The 9,857-nt window shown below is 34.7% G+C and overlaps 1 protein-coding gene across 1 annotated transcript in view; it reads right to left on the bottom strand.

Moving 5' to 3' along the window:
- The window catches only part of LOC108968880 (probable serine/threonine-protein kinase nek3), a 21,465-nt gene extending 11,824 nt beyond the window's left edge, over positions 1-9,641 (bottom strand). Inside the window, exon 1 of the mRNA XM_018933197.1 lies at positions 9,486-9,641. The gene's annotated coding sequence lies outside the window, so the exon portion shown is untranslated. The remainder of the gene's footprint in view (positions 1-9,485) is intronic.
- Between the last annotated feature and the right edge of the window lie 216 nt (positions 9,642-9,857).

Genomic DNA, 9,857 nt, shown 5'->3' with positions numbered 1-9,857 from the left:
AAATTAATAAATAAATTAAAATTTCAGTGAAAATTTCGCGGCACTTTGTTTTAATAGTTGTAATCGAAAAAACAAACCCTCGTCCATGTCTTTAACAATTGTCTGTGTAAAATTTCATGAAGATCGATTGATTAGTTCTCGAGAAAGCTTGCCAGCTTTCAAGGCTGTATCTCCGAAATTATTACTCGGATCARCTTGAAAATTTAGGAAAATGTTCTTGAGGTGTTGTAGAATTTAATAAGACAATAAAAAAATTTGATTTTTTGAAACCCGTAAACCCATGTATGTTAGAACCCAGCCTTCCAGATTAGAATTAACATAATAAATGGTGTTCCTAATTACCGTGATCCTTGCTAGATGCCCAACACCACTTCAAGAAAAACATGCTTATAACATGAGTCTGAGGCATTATTTTTTTTAGTCTTCGTTACATATTTTTTGTTGACTTGCTTATTAAGGGATTGTCAGACTTATTATTTTTCTGTACCACAGTCTAACTGAACCATCTTTGTCTGATCGGTGCATAGAATTTTGGGTCAAACTGATAGAGAATCGCCGACAAACTTTTGTGCAAATTTAAGTAATTCCCCTAATGTCGACTCATCAGATGTTGTCATCGTCCATCGTTCTGCGCCATATAGCAGGACGGTGCTGAGATGACTTGTAGAGTAATTCCCCTAATGTCTACTCATCAGATGTTGTCATCGTCCATCGTTCTGCGCCATATAGCAGGACGGTGCTGAGATGACTTGTAGAGCTTGGTCTTTGGCCTCTCTCGACGGACTTTACTTCTCAATTGCGWAATCAGTCTGAAATAGCACCTTTTGAAAAGAGTTATTCTGTGTTGAATTTCGAGGCTGATTTTGTTGTCGATGTTAATGCTGTTTCCAAGATAGACGAAATTATCTACAACTCTTCACTGTCAACAGTTCATTCAACAGTCAATTATCAAAAATTTTCAAATCGGGGTCCGCTTTAGCCTAATGCGAAGTATCAAAATTGTGTGTTTTGATTAATCGTTTCTGGAAAACAACGTTTTATGGGCGTGCCAATGGCATGATTGCTTACCTTCTTCTCCTTCTTTCAAGGATGTTCTAGGCATTCATCCATAGTGAAAAATAACTTTTAATCGATCTTCGTATATTTTATTCAAACTCAAAGAAATATCAACTGAAAAAATTAAGTATAATTTAGTGGCTAATCGTTTTTATTTTCGAAATTGTTTTAATAAATATTAATAAGGAAGTTGAATAAACTCGATATAACGGTAAATGTTGTAGTTTCAATAGTTGAAGCCGAAAATTGCTGAATAATGCGCTCCATGCAAGGCCGCATACACATACTAATGCAAAGTCTAAAATATTTTAGAATAATAAATCAGTGAATTCAAACGCTAAAATTCGCACCTAATGAATTCTTAGACCAACGACCTCACTACGACCATAAATAGCCGATCATTAACTCGAACGCAGTAGCGATAATGCCAAATAAAGTGCTGCTGTAAACCATATATTGTAGAGATGCGTTTGTAAGCAGCAAAAAATTGTGAAGAATTCTTATAGAGGCTAATCTTGAAAGATGTGAAACAAATTCTTATAGAGGGTAAACAAGAAAAATGAGCATAAATATTTTCTCCGTTTTTTTTTTTTTTGATATTACAAGATAAACTTAATATTAAATTTTCTTAAATATAACAGGATTAAAACCGTTAATAAGTGGGACCAAGTTAGAATTGCTTTGAAGTTTCTGCGACATATCAGAAAACGAATCGCTAACTCTCTCTTAATTAACGGCTTATTGTTTTAGTTATATAATTTGTATATTTTTATATAGTTGCTTCGTATGAGCATTCGGGAAGAGAACTGTTTGATTTATTGTTGCATCGTTTGAAAATATGCTTACAATTTTCGCAAAAGTAACCTCAATTAGCAAATCTTTTTCGAGACAACAAATATAGTGAATAACCAATTAGTTAGTCACAGTGTAAGAAACTACCCAGATATACCTATGTATATCATATTTATATACCGATGTTCACTACAGCGCGTCGGTTTTTTGTTTCTATAAAATTATATATGCAGGTAATGTTCTACGGATCATTCTGAACAACTTCACCTAAGAGGTTATAGGTCACAAACTGGTTTCRGGCCAACGATTTTTAATGCAAGGTTTAAAAAATCRGAATAATCAGTTGTAAGKTAGTCCTGATTGGACCTTATCAGTGGAAAATCGGCAATCGACAAGATTTTCACCATCCGCAAGATTTTGGAAAGCAACCCGTGAAGGAGGATCGACACATACCASCAATTCGTCGATTTTAAATCCGTCTTCGACAGCATATCTGAACTTGATATCTCCGGCTAATACGTTGAGCTACACTAAAAGCTTCGTCAGGATCGTGAAGAACCTCTGCGAACCTTTCGATGCCAACCGAGGTTCCAGAGAAGGAGTCTCCCTATCGTGTGACTTCTTCAATCCACTGCTGCAAAAAACAATACGAGCTGCAGAGTTAAATAGAGACAATCTTCTATTAGAGTGTAGAGCTGCTGGCGTACGACTACGATATTGATATCATTGGCCTCAACAACCGCGCCAGACTGGCTCCCACGTCACTGTTGACAATCATAACTTCGAGGTCGTTCGTTTATCTTGGAACCAGCATTGATACCAACAACAACGTCAGCATCGAAATCCAACGCACAATAACTCTTGTCAACAGATGCTACTTTGGACTAAGTAGGTAATTGAGAAGTAAAGCCTTGTCTCGACGAACAAAAACCAAACTCTACAAGTCACTCATTATTCCCATTCGTCTATATGGTGCAGAGGCATGGACGATGACAAAATCTGATGAGTCGACGTTACGAGCCTTCAAGAAATTCTGCAAAAGATRTATGATCCTTTGCGCGTTGGCGATAGCGAACACCGCAGTCGATGGAACGATGAACTGCACGAGACATACGACGTCATTGACATAGTTCAGCGATTTAAGTGACAGCGGCTACGGTGGCTAAGTCATATCGCCCGAGTGGATGAAAACGCTCCAGCTCTGAGAGCATTCGACGCAGTACCCGCCGGGGAATGCAGAGGAAGAGGAGACCTACACTCCGTTGGAAAGACCAGGTGGAGAAGGAGCTGGCTACACTTGAAATCTTCAATTGGTGCCAACAGCGAAAAGGAAAAACTGACGGGCTTTTGTAAATTCGGCTATAACCGGTGTCTGTGTCAATAAACAAGAAGAAGAAAACCCCTTTTACTCGTAAAATCGGCACAAAAAACTTAATTTTGTAGGCTTCATACAATTATGCGAATATCTCCGAAACTATTTACCGGTTACACATTCTGGGAGATTTTTTCTCAAATATATGCTCATTCCATAGATAATCAAAAAAATCGMTTTTCTGCAAATTGTTTTCCGACAAACGATGTAAAAGCAAGCTCAGGGAGCTACAATTACCCAATATTTTTAATRCTCGGCTTTAACCATAATAAACAAATTCTTCTTATAAAGTTATGTATAATTTTTCATATAAGTTTATATGACTACTCGCCCATTAAATGATCTCACGGTTCACCTACCAACTGGCATTCCGTTGCAGTACCCAAACTTTTCGCACGTAGCGTACGCTTGGAGTGACTCCTATTGAACGCAAGCTCAAGAACCGGTTTCGGGTCTTTAAACCGCATACTTACATACATATATATGCATAAACACAAGTGCACAACTAACACATAAAAATGCCACCAAACGGAAATGTAGTTAACTTTTGTAACAGCGCTACGGAGAGTAGTTGCGCTTTGTGGAGACTCGGTTGACGCGCTCAAACAATGCTGCGCATACAAGTACAAGTATATGTATATTTACATATGTATATGTATAAAGTGTATTTGCAAATATAGATGCAACTACAAAAAATCTTAGAGGCGCAAGTGTTTGAATTCATCAAAAAGTCTACGCCAACTTTACGAAAATACATAGAAAAGCACTGGAGCTGAGCTCAACGCGCGGCGCTATTTACATACACACACACCTTACGTGATATGTATGTATGTATTTATGKACATAAAATCTCAAGTTATGTATCACGGTCAAATATGTTATTAAATAATAAATAATTTTTGGCAATTAAACACGCCAGCAGTCAACGGATACAGCAATAGCAATAGCAACAACAACCGAATGCCGTAAGATACACGAATAGACGCACATACACACGAAAGCGCACAGCGCCGCGAAAACAGCAACAAATTAAAACAACTCAAGCAAATTAATTGGTGAGGGAAGCAATTGTAGTTGTTGTTTGTGTTTGTGCTTTTTTGAATGCTCGTAAATGCTGGCAACAGATTTTCTTTGCAACAAATTGTGATTTAATTAATTATCTCTGCGGTTTTTGWGTATTTTCTCAGCTTCGCATGTGACTAATAAACAGACATGAAAGCAAAGCATTTTTACCACTTGTGGCTGCAAATCATTTGTCGAAATTTATATTTACATAYCGAAGATTTACTATGTTTATTTCAGTGTACGCGTATATTCGTATGTATATAAGCGACTTTTTGTATTTTAACAGTTAACTGCAGACACGGTGCTACACTGCTTTTTGACTTTTTGACGTGTACATTTGTGTATTTTTGTTCTGCAGTTAACATTATTAATAAACGTCTTTGCTCAGTAAGAACGCCGAAAGCGCACATTAATCTACAACGTTACAAATAAATACAAATAGAGATAGAAAACCCAAAATGCTGATTTATTAGAAAGATATAATTTATTATGTTTTTTTTTTTTTTTTGTTTTCTTCATTTCAACCACGCAAATTATATACCCAGCGCAGCGCTTCTTTGTACCTTATGAAGGAGTCGAACAATTATTTACAAAAAAATTATTTATTTCTTCTATTCTTTTGAGACGCTAACTTGTATAGCAGAAATGTTATTGAAGTCATATTTGCAATAAAATAAAAAAGAAGAAAAAAGGTTAAATTCCATTGCACCGAAGCTATAATAAACACCCTTCCACAAATACAAAAGTTTCTTTACACAAACTTTGATCGTTCAGTTTGCATGGCAACTATAAGCTATGGTGACTTGATCTAAAGAATTTTGCGGAGATTGCACCATTGCTTTAAGAAATAACTTATGCAAAATTTCGTCAAGAATCTCGTCAAATATAAAAAATTCCATACAAGCACTTGGTTCCGATCGTCCAGTTTGTATGGTGGCGATATCCTATAGTGATCCATTCTGAACCATCTCTCCGAAGATTGAAAATTTCGTGAAGATAACWTGTTAAATAAAAAAGTATTAAATACATGAAGTTGTATTGGATCCGTCATTTTGTATGGCAATTATATACTACAGTGATCCGATCTCAACCATTTCTTCGGAGATCGAGRCAATAGTTCGTGCAAAATTTTGTGAAGATAACTTGTCAAATAAAAACGTTTTCCATACACGAATTTAATTTGGATCAGTCATTTTGTATRATAGCTATATGTTGTAGTGATATTGGCAGATAAGCAGCTCTTTGGGTTGAAAAAATCGTGTGCAAAATRTCATATTCATATTTCAAAAACTGAGGGACTAGCTCGCGTTTAGTCAACAGACAGGTGAAAAAAATTAAATCAACGAAACTCGTTACGCGGATAATTTTTAGACACACTTTATAAAACCAGAAAACTGCACAGCAAAATCGACGACTACTGGCTGCATGMGAATTTGCGTATAGAACTTTCGGACAAAGCTCGGTTTGTAATGGGGTTAGGCAAATGCCGACTACATGCCGACTACATGACTACATTTTGTAACTGGGAAAAAAAGTTCAAAGTAAACATAGGAAAATAAAGATGGAGTAAAGGTTTGTTAGCTATGCGGAACACTAAACATCTATACTGATGTCTCGAAGATGGACGATGGAGTTGGTGCGGGAATATACTGTCCAGAATTAGGCATAAGGCAACCGGACCACTGCAGTATATTTTAAGCTGAGGTCTTTGCTGCTGCGAAAGCCGCGGAAATGTTACAAATTGTGTGACAAAATTGTTAGATATTAATAAATATATTTTCCAAAAAATTCGAACATTTTTCATTTAAATTCATTTTCCAAAATTTTTTAAAATGCTGTTTTAGCACTTTAGAATCCCGATATTTCGGGATTCAACGTTCGTTTAGCGTCTAACACATTTTCTAAACAAATTTCAGATTTCCACTAACGGATGCTGAAAATTAAGATTTTTCCATYTCACGAAAATCTTTTCATAAACACTTTTTAGAAAGCCCTTCAGCTCCTTCAACGAATTGTTTTGTCTCTTCGATCGATWCATGGCGCCAATCGATCACATGGCGCCAAACTTTGTGAATGGGGTGGTTAATTACATTTTTCACTTTAAATTCGGTAACAATCGTACTCTCTTTGAAAAAAGTCCGCTWTATCGGGACGAATGGAGCAAGAAGGCATGTCATACCCAAAATTATTCGAAGGGACTCGCGAGAGATGTCGAGCTCTCTTTCAAGTACCATATCCTTCACTTTTTTTTTGTATATTCATCAGTTGAAGTGGTCGAAGTTCGTCCAGCACGAGGAATGTCTTCAACGATCTCTCGACCATCTTAGTACCACTCGAAGGTTTGTGATTTTGATAAAACTAAATTACCGTAAGCCTTTTCCAATATGCGCACCGATTCCGCATACAAAATTTGTTTAGAAATACGAAATTTGAGACAAATTCTTTGTTCGATACTTTTATCCATTGTAAAAATCGTAGCATACAAATTGGTTGACAAATCGCGCTCATATTTGCCTTAGTAATTAGAAACAACTTACGTTTTTTTCAAATATTACAAGTATTTACCACGGGAATTTAATTACAATTTCCTGGTGCTTTTTGTCACAATGTATATCTTAACAGTTTAAAACCTTCATAACACATGTCAATCCCGAAATCAACAYGCCACTTCGGTATTGAAGTTTCTATGTAATCCCGAAAGTTCAACCATGAAATCATATTTAAGCGTTTCTAATASAAACTTTGTGTTAATATACCAACTAAAGTACGACAGTCAAGTAAAGTTGAATTCTCAAGTATTTATTTTTATTTATGTCCAGAAATACTTGTATGGTAAATTCATAAATATTACCAGTAATTATGCAATACTTGCACACGACACTTTAGCCAGTGATTTACACACCCATGTGCCGCCATAATAATATACCACCATATGGCTTTTTGAACAATTAAAGAATAATATCATAATTTAATTACAATTAAGCGGTGAAGCTGTAGGCGATTGGCTCAACGCCACTTCCTGTTTGTTGTTTAATTTTTTTGTATTTAAAATTTGATTGATTGATACATGATTTGATCATAACTATGATTATATGAGTGTTTATGTACATAACTGTGTCTGTGCACGTTTTGCTGACCACTCTAAATTCTGAATTATTGAAGGAAAAGCACAAATAATCCAATAAAAATATTTCAAGCCGATTTGAGGGTAATGATAAGTGTATTTCTTTAAATGCATAGGTTTGTACCTGAATACATTGTGTTATAAAGTCGTTTGATACAGTAGCTGAACCAGTTCTACAAAAGTGCTGATTTTTTGTCATATGCTATGCGGATCATGCGCTTAGCGTCAGTATTTTGGACCTTTAGCCTTTTGTATATTTGTTCTTAAATACTAGTGGTGGTCAACACATTGTTGGTTACACGGAGTAATTAGAACTATCTTCTTATTAGGAGATTACCATGATATACCTTTTTAGGATTGTAATATAGTATTCGATYCGTTATCCATAAATGTATTTGAAGACGTGTTTTTACTGCCTACTTAACTACCGAGAATTTTTCATTTGAAGACTGTTGTTTGAAAGGTGGTTCAGCGAAGTCAATAACCTTTCAATGAAATCTTAAGCGAGACAATTATGCGTACTTTCCTAAAGAGAAACTTGTAAATACACAATTCATACACTGAACAGGGTAYATTAAGTTGGCCACGGTATATTGAATCGATACATCCAAAAGAAAGGATCCTATAAGATATACAAACAAGTATAATGATGTACATATATACGCGAACTAGTCTYACAATTATGAAGCTATCGTTCTGAAATTTTGCAATATTCTACTCATTTGTCGAAAATTTAGTTTTTGTATGTAAAAATGTTTCATTTGTCTGTACTGTTTTTAATTTGTTTTATCTTCCCGAACTTTTGCGTAATTTATTGTTCAAGGTAACGCTACGATCCTCGAACATATTTTTAGATTAGAATACTATAGCCCATTGCTATAGTAGTATAGTACTGACCGATGAAAATCAAGTCCTGTAAAGAAAACTTTTCTGCTTGACAAGATATTTTCAAGAAATTTGGCGTAAATTATTATGCGAAGCTATGTCATATAACTGTCATACAAACTAATTCTTTAAAACCGAGATAAAGATCTTTTTATACCTTATTATGCTGTAAGAAATGCGCCTGTGAAGRGTACTACAGCTTCATTACAGCCGAAGTTAAAGCTTTTCCTTGTTATTTATACGTTTTGACAGTTTTGAATTTTTGAGACATGTCAAGCTTCTCAAAATCTTAAACCGCTTTTGGACAGTATAAAAAAATTTAAGATCTGCACCAGCGAATATTTCAAGTTATTATTACACTATTCGAATAATATGTATTTCATATACAAACATATGCTTCTTAATTGCGAAAGCCGTTAAGGATGCCCTTTAAGGGGTTACATGGGCTTACTGGTTTCAAAAAAAAAATAAAATTTAATTCTCTAAAATCTCCAAAATCATTTTGTAGATATCAGCTTGAAAATTTGGGTGCTCGAGATCACCTATAATCACTCAACTCAACTTTAAGCGCCTTTTTCTCGAAACTTCAAAGTGAAGATTTCTCGTGGACGACACAATATTCCACATATTATAATATACATAACTCAGTACTAAATAATTTTGGGTAGTCGAAAAAGTCTTCTCTTATTTCTAACCAAACTTCAACTTATTTTTTTTTATATTTATACTAATAAATAAATAAACAAATATGTACCATTTTGATCGACCAGTTTTTTGAATTTTCCAGAACGGAAGCGATCGAACCATTGTTGTGCTACACGAACTGTTACAGCGCCGTCTCCATAAACTTCACAAAATTTCATTTGTGGCTTGCGTGGCAATCTTCCTTTTTTTATAAAAAAACTTTCAAATTATAGCGATTTTCTTCATAATTTTCACTCATTTTTGAACAAGTCTAACTTTTTTCCTACTTCCGTGAATTTAATATTTTTTTTTTGGTTAAGTGAAGCTAAAATCTCACCTTTCTAACATTAAATACGACAAGACTTTTTCGACTACCAATGTTTCATTATTACATGAAAAAAATATATATGTATTGAAAAAAGTAGTTTTTTCTTCGAACCACCCATGTAACCCCTTAAATATTTTTTTATGAAAACAAAACTATAAAAATATTTTTCAAGCATTTACTTGCTACTTAAAACGAAGTAAAAGTGTAGATGTTTTCTGAGTCGCAGCAGCTCCGTACACTGTCCCCAGTACTCGGTAAAAGCAGCTTCCTTTCAATTATACGCTTATTTATTTACACTATTTCTTTTACAATAAATTAACAATACGATTACATTACTTTTCAACTGTTAAAACACAATTTTAATTTTCTGTACAATTATTACTATATATTTTATATTTGAAAGCCACTTTTTTTATTTAAAAACCGTACAAAGTCATCAAGTCAAAAGCGTATCACTTTCGGTTAAATTAATCTTAGCCTTCGCTAAGCTGACGCGAAACTGAACGCTCTGCACAACGCTTGGCAATTGTTTTCCAATTTTCGCTTTGCAT

Source organism: Bactrocera latifrons, unplaced genomic scaffold (assembly GCF_001853355.1).
Source record: "Bactrocera latifrons isolate USDA-ARS-PBARC rearing strain unplaced genomic scaffold, ASM185335v1 scaffold_230, whole genome shotgun sequence".
NCBI lineage: Eukaryota > Metazoa > Arthropoda > Insecta > Diptera > Tephritidae > Bactrocera > Bactrocera latifrons.
This window is presented reverse-complemented; position numbering and strand designations above follow the sequence as displayed.